This window comes from Hippocampus zosterae, chromosome 8 (assembly GCF_025434085.1).
Source record: "Hippocampus zosterae strain Florida chromosome 8, ASM2543408v3, whole genome shotgun sequence".
Classification (NCBI taxonomy): domain Eukaryota; kingdom Metazoa; phylum Chordata; class Actinopteri; order Syngnathiformes; family Syngnathidae; genus Hippocampus; species Hippocampus zosterae.
In genome coordinates, this window is record NC_067458.1 from 6,122,633 (window position 1) to 6,134,959 (window position 12,327).

The following is a 12,327-nucleotide window of genomic DNA, read 5'->3' on the forward strand; positions in this document are numbered from 1 at the left end:
GTATTTTATTTAACCATCGTACAATGTTCTCACGTTTTTCGATCAATCATCACCCAGAAATCCATCAAAGTCCTCATCCTCTATATCAGAAGCAGAGGACTTCACATCTCAGTTGTCATTGAATGCATCACATGCTAGTGTGAGTTGCTACGCATTGCCGAGCGGAAAGAAGGAGTAGCAACAGCAAAGTCAACATTTCTCTCGTGTGAAGCTTTCCCACATTTGAAAGTAAAGAACAGAGCGAAACATGTTGGCAGCGCGTGTGTGTGTAGAAAGAATTGAACAATTGTGCAAGTACCGTAATCCATCAAAAACGCCGCGTTCCCTCTCGTTGTTGCGTATTGTGGCGTAACTCGCCAAGCGCTGCCTCTCACTCTTTGTAAAGTTGTGTTTGCCACCGATCATCCATTGTTCCCATGCCGTTCGCAACTTTACTTTGAACGCCCGGTTGATGCCAATGTCCAGCGGTTGGAGTTCTTTAGTCAAGCCTCCGGGAATAACGGCAAGCTCAGAGTTCATTTGCTTGACTTGTTTTCTCACCGCTGCTGTGAGATGGGCACGCATGCCAAAAGCATAACCGGTGGCTTTAAGTTTGAACTGAGCATCGTAGGCGTGTCTTTTTGTCGAATTTATTTTCAGGGGTTCTTAGAAACCAAAACCGGAGTTGTTTTGCAACAATGCACATTGCCACACTCTATACAAGTGTTGGTACTGGCTTGAGGCGTCCCTTTAGCGTCCAACACGCCCACCCTTCACCATTGGCGGACTAGCTTGCCTGTCCTCTCTCTCCCTCTCTCTCTCTCTCTCTCTCTCCCTCTCCATATATGTATATACACACGCCCACCCTTCCCTGATTGGCCGACTTCTTTCCCGCATGCCTGGCCACAGTCACTTCCGCCTTTTCTCTATATAAACAGCGTGTCGGCTGTCAGTCAGATTTTGGAACTCAGCGCATATAAAGGACGCTCCGCACCATAAGGCGTCCTGTCCATTTTGGAGAAAATTTAAGACTTTTAATGGCGCCTTATAGTCGTGAAAATACGGTAAGTTATAAGTTACGAATCAAGGCCAAATTACTTATCTTGACAAATATGTAATCTTGAATGGAGGATATTTTTTCTCCCACTCTTCCATCATAGACACATGCCTATTTTACATCCCTTTTTTAAATTTTCCATTTCCTCTTATCTGTAGACACAAAGGGTCATGGGAGATCATATGATCATTTTATTGTCTCTCATCGACATGACCTGTGTGAACAGGGAAAAGTGAAACTCGAGAATAATTCATGAATGTCGAGCTGATGATTGATTTTCTGCCCTGATTTGAGTGTGCCCAGGAGAGTGATTTCAAGTATTAAGCCAATATTAAAACCTGTGAGGATTATCGTTTCATCTATCATTAAAGGTAAAAGTGATGAAAGGCAGTTTGACATTTAGCTCAAAGCTCACACATAACTATTTAGCAGTATAATTATGTATTTTGTGTGAATTTTTTTTTGTCATGTCAAAACGACTTTTGAAAAATAACTTTTTTTATGGAGTTGAGCAAAACCCAGTGCAACCACAACATATTAAAACTGCAGTCTTACAAAACAGACATCTTTGTTTTAAAAAATTCCTACAAAAACTGCCCTTGGAACATGCAGCTAAGCAGTATGTATTCGCTGTAATTTACCGTATTTTCCATGCTGTAAGGAGCTCCGGGGTATAAGGCACATCTTCAAACATACAACAGGTGAATTTCATGTTGTGACTACCTTAAAAGACGTCCTTTTTTTAATATATTTTTTTAAATTCTTGACACGGACACATAGGGGCTTTTGGCACCACCCAGAGCTACGCACTTCATCATGTGATTACCCTATTTTCCGCACTATAAGTCACTTTGGAGTATAAGGCACACCTTCAGTGAATGGCCTATTTTAAATTGTTTTCATATATAGAGTGCACCGCATTTTAAGGCACATAGAATAAAAGCTAGAATACTGGCTGCAGTTGCGTTATGCATCCACTACATGGAGCTACACTAAAGGGAATACACTACAATACAATACAGCTTTATTTATATAGAGCTTTCATAGCTATTGTGGCTGGAACAAAGCGCTTTACAGAACATTAAAAATACTAGGTCCAAGAAATCAGGATGTAGATCCATATGATAAGGCGCAGCGTCGTAGCACTGTCACTTTTGAGAAAATTGAATGAGTGGAGGTGCAGAAAATACGGGAATCTTTATAAATGTCAATGTCTTTTCAAAAACGTCATCTTTCATTCATCCATCCACCCATTTTACGATCTGCTTTATCCTCACAAGCATAGTGGGGGGTGCTGGAGCCTATGACCCTGAACTGGTTGCCAGCCAACTGCAGGGCACACACAGACAAACAACCATCCACACTCACACTCACACTTCGGGACAGTTTGGGAGGAAACCGCAGTACCTAGAGAAAACCCATGCAGGCACGGGGAGAACATGTAAACTCCACATCGGGAGGAATCTAACCCTGCACCTCCGCACTGTTAGGTCGACGCGCTAACCACTGTACCAGTGGGTTGCCTCATCTCTCATTATCATGTTTATTTTAAGTTCAAAAAACAAAAAAAGCAGCTACTGCAAGTAGGTCAGCAGTATAAGGTACTTGCAGAGAAATTAAAATCTCAAAACAACCCAGTTTTTATTGATCCCTTATCGGGTGTTGAATTTTAAAAAATGGCCAAAACGTCGGCCCCAATAATCGCCCCCAGCTGTGAATTAGTCGATGACTTCTATTTCTGTATGACCATTCCTTGGACCACGGTGAGCAACATCAGACATGCACACGGCGGCCAAACCAGTTACACTTCTGTCCAAAACCTGTTAACATAAGCTTCGTGATTAAGTATGTTTGTGAAGAAAATTCTAAATTTCCTTTACATGAAAATAGACCATATAATCGAATGAAGATTTATGACACGAATGAAATTGCCCCCAGTTTGCGACATGGGTGTTAACTTTAATTTAACACCCATGACTCGAGCGGTCCATGCCTCACCTGCAGCTTCTCGTCTGTGGTGAGCATGAGTGAATGTGTTTCAATGTATGCGTCAAAATATCGTAGGACAACTGAGTGCGCACCCTTGGTCGCACTACTGAAAAACTGTCATGGTAGTGGAAATAATCTGTTGTCCGTTTTATAGATTAAAGTGGGATGGAAATGAAGGAAAGAGTGTAGAAATGTAGTTTGTGTATGGTGCGTGGCAGAACCCCACGGGACCCGAGTGAGGATCAAACGTTTCGGGGAAAAAAAAAGAATTAATCAATGAGTGTTCACGTTATGTATTTCATTAATTGCAGATTAGAAGTGGGGAAATTTTTGAAAGTTGTAACCTGTACAACAAAGACACAAGCTACTTTGCTCTGGAATGACATTCCAACAGCATTTTTGCGTTTGCGTCATGGCAATCTGAACCAAATTATTCCTGCACTATTGTTGAGAGAATGCACTGAAAGGTTTACCTGACAGAGTTCTGATGCAGTGTGATTCACCTGCTGATAAGATTATTTTTCCAGTCATGCTGCTTGATTTAGGGGGAAGTGCATGTAGCAATTTGTGTGAATGGTTGTCTGGCACTACGTGTCAATCCTGTGATTGACTGGTGATGTGGCGTTCCCCGCCTCCCAACTGAAAACTCCATCTCGTTACCTTATCTCGTAAAATGGATACATAGTTGAGTTGATGGATGTTGCATCCAATGTATCTCAAAAACAAGCCATATTCAAAGAAACCGAAACAGAGATGTTGTCCTATTCCGAATTTGTACAGTACTAGTCAGAAAGAACTGCTTATTTGTTGTATGTTGGGGGCTGTCACTTTCTTATCAATTTTTTTTTTTGCTTCACTTTGAATTATTCGTCTGCGGTGACTATGTGCTTGCAAGTCGGTTTGGCTCTGGGAGAAAGTGGGCTAAACAGAAAGGTGAAGATAGCCATATAGCAAGAGAGAGAGACGACTAGAGTCTGAGAAACTCCTCTGTGCCCTGGGGACCTGTTGCTCTTTTAACATCACTTGTGCTGCGATGTTACGTTCCAGCAAGCCACTACAGCAGGATCAATGCCCACTGGGGATGTGTTGTTGTTTTATGGCAGGGCAGTGAAGACCTCTGTTTGTGTGTGCGTGCGTGTGTGTGTGTGGATTTGCGTGCATTTGTGTGTGTGTGTGTGTCGTTCTAGGAAGAAGCAGAGGGTGGGCAGTGAACAAAATGATGCAAACTACACTCACATGAAAATAATGCCCCTTGGTGCACAGTAAATGAATCCTCTACCCTATTGTTTAATAGCAGACTAAAGAGAAGCAAGAAGAGTCCACCCACATGAAAAATTACCGGTGCGGGATTTACCTTCCTTATCCTTCAGAGGTGTCTGCAGCCTCTTATGTTGATGTGTTTTTTTCTATTGCATCCTCCTTCATTTCCAATCCTTTGACTGCTCTCACTCTGTGCGTAGGTGGAATGTAATGCAGCAAGGATCACAGGCAAGCTCATATGCTCCCAAAGGCTGTGCGCTTTTGTTTTAGGTTCAAACAGCTTCAATCTGCCCAGTGATACCATGAAATCATTGACTTAATATGCATTCACAGTCAATTTTAGTGGGAGATAACATCCTGAGGCAGCCGGATGGTCGACTGGTTAGTGTCTTGGCCTCACAGTGCAGAGGTGTAGGGTTTGATTTTAACTCCAGGCCTTCTTGTGTGGAGTTTCCCATGCCTGCTTGGTTTTTCTGCGGGTACTTCGGTTTCCTCCCACATTCCAAGAACATGTGTGGCAGGTTAATGGGACACTATAAATTGTCCCCCGAGTCTGAGATTGAGCACGAATGGTTGTTTGGCTGGCAACCAGTTAGGGTGTACCCCCGTCCACTGCCCGAAACCAGCTGGTAGAGGCTCCAGCACCCTTGTGCGGATAGGCAGATTAGAAAATGGATGGATGGATGTTGATTATCACACATAGGCCACCGTACCTTTTCACGTATTCTAGGACTAAGCCAGTCACCAGGGCTTCAGGATGTATCGAATAACTAAGACAGAAGTGCATCCACTACGCCACTGGTTGCTCTCTGTTTATTTTTTATTGTTTCAATAAACTAGTGTTTTACTCATCACGAGTATGATCCTTGACTCACACACTGACAGACTAGTTGCATCACTCAACTTTTGTAAAAAACTGTGATGAGCTGTGATTATTTCAACAATTAATCTACAGCGACTTTGAAAATGTAGGCCACCTCCTGCTTTTCAAATCCGTTACAATGATCTGATAGCTTAAATTTATCTACTAATATTTCGACCACCAAAGATTTTGAATGTTAATGATGGGCTTTATTTAAAAAACATGAGTTTTAGAAAATAATCCTTTGTCCTTAAAAATGCTTTTTGAAGATTATTATCTAACGTGAAGCATTGTAAAATCTACTGTAATTAGGAATAACAATATATTTAGTTTACCTTTTCAACCACTTTTATACTCACTTTGTGATAAAACGCGCCGCTTATGCCAGTCTCCAATTGATCTTTGTGATAAAACGCGCCGCTTTTGCCAGTCTCCAATTGATCGTAGTTTTGATTTAAGATTGCAAATATTGAAGCCACAATTAATTAACAATTATGATTATCCTATTACATTGATTTGGGGCAATTAACAACATAAAGTGCTATAATTCCTTAATTAATTTGAATGATCATTTCGTGTTAGCATACCTGTCAACTTTTCGGAGTGCCAACCTGTATAAACTACCAAACAAAATCCTTATAAAGAGCAAAAAATCCTTATAACATACCAAAGCATTTTATGTCAAAGTAACGGCACAGAAAAAAAAACCCCACAACATTTTCAATGATATTTATTGTAGATCTCCATAATACAATGTCTGGTTAATCTATCTATGTCTATGTCTAATCGTCATTCTACTTAGTGGCATTACTGTGTTCAGAGTTGTATTCCGTAAATGAAAGCATTCGAGTAGACGAGCACCGTTTTGGGCAAAAGCAAATGGAACTACCTGTGAGGGGAGGGGGACGGACGGAAATTTTCAGAATCCGTATGATTTGTGCGATACGGCCATATACGTAAGATTCACCACAAAATCCGTATGAACTATGGCTAAACTGTATGAGTTGACAGGTATGCGTTAGTAATGCCGCTACATACCGTTCATCTATGGAATCGCGGTGCTCATTTAAGGTTGTGTTTGATCGGTCAACATCACATAAACGCATACAATTCCATATAAGAAACTTATCGCACATTAAGAGGCTTATTCACAATGAAGTTGTTTAATGATTAGATTTTTAACAGGGTGATGTTTCTTCAATAAAAAGTAACAAGAATAAGGAAATGAATTTTGGCCTTTTTGTCAGTTTGTTTGTGTACAATTTGTTTCTTATTCAACCATAAATGACCTGAGAGCAACTACATCTGTCCCATTCAAGTCATAATTTCACATTTGGTTGGAGGTGCTTTTGACCATGAGCAGCTGCAGTTTGCCTCAAATGCCGCAACCGTGTACTTTATCCATGACTGACCATCTGTAACTGCAGTAAAAGATGAGTGGTGAGTGGAAATTCACAACCTCATCCACGTGTAACTTTCATTTTGCACAAGCGTTGTTCCAGTTCTGCACCAGTTCCAGGTACCAGTTCAGATTATTTATTTATTTATTTATTTTTGTATGGGCGCGGGGGCAAATCTCCACAAATTTGCCATTTTTACCATCTGTCAGGGTTATACCCGGACAAAGTTTAAGAGTCGACACACAGGGAAGATTGTCTTTGCAATCGGCGGAAGCACGTTTTCCCAGAGCGAACAACGACAGTTGCTCCACAATCATGGGCTTTTATTGTTTACATATGCAAAATACAAGAAAAACACTGCCCCCAATATTTGCATACCACTCCCCCAGTCCGGACACTCGGTGGTGATTTGATTACTTTTGTCAAGCTTTGAACCACAGATACACTGACAGCTTCATGTCTGGCCGGCTACGAATAAGCAAGTCGCAGATTTCGCAGATGACAAATGTTATTACCAGTTCCCAAACCGTCTTTTGATGTTCTAAAACACTTTGTTCCTAAACTGTTTACTCCTACTTCCAAGCCGAGTCTAGCCTCCTTACATCTGTTCGCACCTTTGCTTGAATGTGATTACTGCGGACTTTAAAAAGCCCTCCGCCTGACACCGCCTTTTACGCCGACACCCCTGCGCATAGGGATACACTCCAGAACGTCGAGACATGCCCAAATTAAATGAAACTTTGAACATGATATCATTTTGCTCGTATATTTCTCTATCACCATCACATATGGAATGTCTATGCCACTTTGTGATACAAGCAAGTGTCACATTTAAGTTGCCAACCATTCATTGATCTGCCGTTACGCCTCTGATCCGTCAGGCTACCGGGAAGCCACTGTGTAATAGGCTGTTGTTTCCGCTCTACGGATGTGCTGATGTGCAATAAAAGGCAGGAATATTTAATAAAATAGGTAAACAAAATCCTTGTGTAGTCTAGTGTAAGGGTCACTAAGCCACTACAACAACCCCAGGTGCTGCTCATTTTGTTTTCATGTCTTACTTTGGTTGGTGAATTGTGTTTAATCAAAGTGCTTTTGATGTGGACCTCATCTGTGTGTTTGCTTTTATGCAAGCACAGATGATTACTGAAAGAAAACACACTACCAGTACGTGGTTCATTTAACAATATGTTGAACTCGGTTTGATAAATTTCATGCTCTAAAAACATGAAACCGCATGTTCTCGGATGCGTATCTAAGTACTAATATCACATGTGTCATGTGCACCTGTATAGGTCTCTGTTCAAGTGTGGTTTTGTGGTTTTGACTTTCAAATATGAGTCCCACACAGACCTGCTCAATATACAGTATTAGCCAGTGCACGAGTCAGTTGTCGTTGAGAGAAAGCTTAATGAGCTTCATTCATCTTACTCGCCACTGGTCAACATGGGATGTGACGTATAGAAAGTTCTATAACCTCCATATTGGGAAGGTTGTATGACAAATGTAGTTACAATGCAGTACAATACATCCTGATTTATATAGCGCTTTCATAACAGCAGCAGCTGCCCAACTTGGGAACGACCTCCAAGGGGTGTTGGGCGTGCCTTCGGGCTACGAACAGTTCTCAGTCAATGGCCGCCAACTGGGTCTGCAGGTACCATAACAGCAACAGCAGCAGCTGTAACAAAGCACTTAACAAAACAGTTAACATTAAGAAGAGAACTAATTATATTCAGCCTGAAGAATCAGAGGAATGATTGATGGAATTTAAACTCCCCCAGAGGCAGTCCCAGTTTTATATCACTTGTTTTATTTGTAACTACAATTTGATTCAGGCCAGGAAATTATGAAGTGTTTAGTGAGAATTCACGCATTTGTTAAATTCTTAACAAAAGGCAAAACTTTCAAAATGTAAATTGTGTTGCCTACTTTGATCTCATCTGAAATGTTACGTAGATTGAAAAGGACTGTATTTTCCGCACTGTAAGGTGCACCTAAAAACATTGCATTTTCCCAAAAGCCGACAGTGGACCCTACTATCCGATATTCCCCATTGAGTTGTTTCCCTGTTCCTATGCCATCGAGTGGTGATTATGAGCACAAACCAATTGTAACGTAAAAGGGTTTTGCCCAACACTAATTGACATCCATTCACCAACACACACTCAAACAGACAGCTACCTATGCTTTGTGAGCTCTGCCCAGCCAATAACAAACGGAAATAATACCAAAAGCAGAGTTAACTACTGACTAAACAAAGGAGGAGACAAGCAAGACTTGTAAAATGTGATGTGATCCCAGGAGCTTTGTGTGCCTTTTTGTTGAATCAATTGTCTTTATAATTTTTGTCTTTCATTTTTTTATTATTTTGCAAGGCAATTTGGATTTATACGTTTTATGTCCTTGACTAGTTCTCATGGCCTTGTTCCAGCTGCAGCGGTTGGGAAGGCTTTATTTAAATAAAGTTGTTTTGTGTTGTACAATATTGTATTCCATTTAGCGCAGCTCCATCTAGTGGTTGCATAGCACAACCGCAGCCACTGTTGAGGCTTCTATTCTATGGGCCTTATAATACAATGTGCCCTACATATGAAAAACGTTTTGAAATAGGCTATTCATTTGAAGGTGCACCTTATAATCCGAAATGCCTTATAGTGCGGAAAACACGGTAGCTAGAATGAAGGACATTTCAGGCATTCAACATGACTTACTTTTAGTAATGAGCCCCGCAATTTTAGAAAACAAAGCAATGTCTTTCTAACTCGTTCTTCGCCCATTGCTATCTGATCACTCGTCTTTACTCTTCTTTTAATCTGCTAAACCTGCATGCTTGCTGCCTGGGGTAATTTTTGGCAGAGGATGTTTGCCCTACTCAGGAGCACTAAGTGGATCAACCTGCATGTACTTCTCTGAGCACATGCCATCTCTAGTGCTCCCCCGCACATGCTCTCTTTGAGGATACTTTTTATTCTGCAATAACTGAGAGGGAGTGTACGTGTTCTGCTAATAGAACAGATCGTGTATGTGATAAGAGCTTGCTAAAATCTTTAGTGACTTGAAGATCACGGGGTTTGTGGAGCCAAACTAATATGATTTGATTTATATTCATTACCCGAGATGAAGATGAAGTACAGCTAGCTAGACAAGCTAGTCCGCCAATGGTGAAGGGTGGGCGTGTAAGTGGACGCCTCAAGCCAGTACCAACACTTGTATAGCGTGTGGCAATGTGCATTGTTGCAAAACAACTCCGGTTTTGGTTTCTAAGAACCCCTGAAAATAAATTCGACAAAGAGACATGCCTACGAAGCTCAGTTCAAACTTAAAGCCACCGGTTATGCTTTTGGCATGCGTGACCATCTCACAGCAGCGGTGAAAAATCAAGTCAAGCAAATGAACTCTGAGCTTGCCGTTATTCCCGGAGGCTTGACTAAAGAACTCCAACCGCTGGACATTGGCATCAACCGGGCGTTCAAAGTAAAGTTGCGAACAGCATGGGAACAATGATCGATGGCAAACACAACTTTACAAAGAGTGAGAGGCAGCGCTGGGCGAGTTACGCCACAATACGCAACAACGAGAGGGAACGCGGCGTTTTTGATGGATTACGGTACTTGCACAATTGTTCAATTCTTTCTACACACACACGCGCTGCCACCATGTTTCGCTCTGTTCTTTACTTTCAAATGTGGGAAAGCTTCACACGAGAGAAATGTTGACTTTGCTGTTGCTACTCCTTCTTTCCGCTCGGCAATGCGTAGCAACTCACACTAGCATGTGATGCATTCAATGACAACTGAGATGTGCAGTCCTCTGCTTCTGATACAGAGGATGAGGACTTTGATGGATTTCTGGGTGATGATTGATCGAAAACGTGAGAACATTGTATGATGGCTAAATAAAATACACCCGAACTCAGTTCTGCTTTCGTTGCCTTTTTAAAAACGTGTTTTTATCTTATCTGTATGTCTTGGCATGCTACCGTATGCTTCAAGCTAACGTGTTAGAGTGCGCGCATGCATGCCGTATGTTTAAGCTGGCGTATGTTTTACCACTGTAAAACTGCGGCTATTCGTACGATGCGTCCTGTGTATGTGTAAAATACAGAAATGTCACGCATTAATGAGACTGCGGCCATTAGTACGATGCGTCGAATAGTCGTGAAAATACGGTAATCATAAAATTATGTTTCTGAAAAAAAAACCAAGGTGAGTTGAAACAGGTTTTGAAACAACGTACTAAAATGTTTTGTTAAGCGCTTTGTTACAGCTGCCGCTGTTGTGAAAGCGCTATATAAATCAGCATGTATTGTATTGGATTGTAAAACACAATCAAATTCAGACAGTATCATTACAAACCTGCTCTCCATCCCATTTTTTAAATTAATTTGATGTTTTTAAGAATTATGATTTGCATTTGCTCACGCTAAGGTCACTGGGCCCTGTTTTCACACCCAGCTCAAGTGGATTTTTCTTTCTTTTGATGGTCCTATTCAAATATTTTCAAAATGATCATGACATTAATTTGTCCAATTGATTTCTGCAATCATTCAGAATCTGTCTTCCTGTGCCTTGATCAAATACACTGAAATGTCTTTATATGATCTATACCAAAATTTAGACCTGCTGTTAGGTAATCTAAAATCTCGTCTACTTCTTGGTCACCAAATTTGATGAGAGAAGTCAATATAACAAAAAAAGAAAAAAAAATATGTGACTAGGTGAATTTTCAGACGGCGTAATGCAAATACGTTGAGCTCCAATGTAATAACAAACAAGAAATCCAATATCCATTATAGTACTGAGTCCCTTTGGCACATTCTGTCGCGACGTGACGAGAAACATATTGGTCACACAATTAATATAATTTAATTAATCTGAACATGTGAAAAGCATCATATTACAAAATAAAACTCTAGTATTAAGTTCATTTCTTGAAGAAAATAATATTAATGTGAAAATTTACTGTAGATGTATTGTAAAACGGAGGGCGTGGGGACTTTGTAAAAGAGGGGTTCAATGAGAAACTAAAACAAATACAAGAAGGGTCAGTTAAATGAGAAGCCGTTCAATGTTTGCCTTAGTACAACGTCAAGGTTGTCTTTATTATCAAATATGCTCTATGTACAACATACAGCAAAGATGAAATTTCTTTCCTCTCAATCCTCAGTGCAAACAAGCAAAAATGCTGTGAACTAAACAGACACAGCTAAGGATAAGGCAGTGAAACTAGACTGTATAAAAAAAGACACATGTAAATCTAAACAATATAAACAACGCCACGCATGTCTATTGCAGGTTAAGTTTAAGTAGTGCATTGTGCAATAAGCGGATGTCGGATGATGAGGGGAAGGTTATAGTCTTTTGCAGGGGTAGGGAAGAGGTGGGGGGAGGGCTGTGGGCAGAGCGGAGAAGGAGTTGAGTCTCCTGACCCCCTGGTGGAAGAAACTGTTCTTAAGCCTGCTGGTTCCAGCATGGAGACTCCGCAATCTCCTCCCCGACGGCAGCAGGCCGAAGAGGCTGTGAGATGAGTGGGTGGGGTCACCTGTGATCCGAATGGCTTGGCAGGTCAGACGATAGTTGTAAATATCCACGAGTGGGGGGAAAGAGACACCAATGATCTTCTCAGCTGCACTCAAGATGCGCTGCAGAGTCTTTTGGCAGGACACAGTGCAAACGCCGTACCACACGGTGATGCAGCTGGTCAAGATGCTCTCAATGGTGCCTCTATAAAATGTCTGCATGATGTGGGGGCTCTTGCTCTCCTCAGTTTGCAGAGGA

The 12,327-nt window shown here is 41.2% G+C and overlaps 1 protein-coding gene across 5 annotated transcripts in view; it reads left to right on the forward strand.

Annotated features, from left to right (window-relative positions):
* Nucleotides 1–12,327, forward strand: part of lrp8 (low density lipoprotein receptor-related protein 8, apolipoprotein e receptor) — a 179,551-nt gene that overhangs the window by 94,400 nt on the left and 72,824 nt on the right. The gene's annotated exons all lie outside the window — the stretch shown is intronic.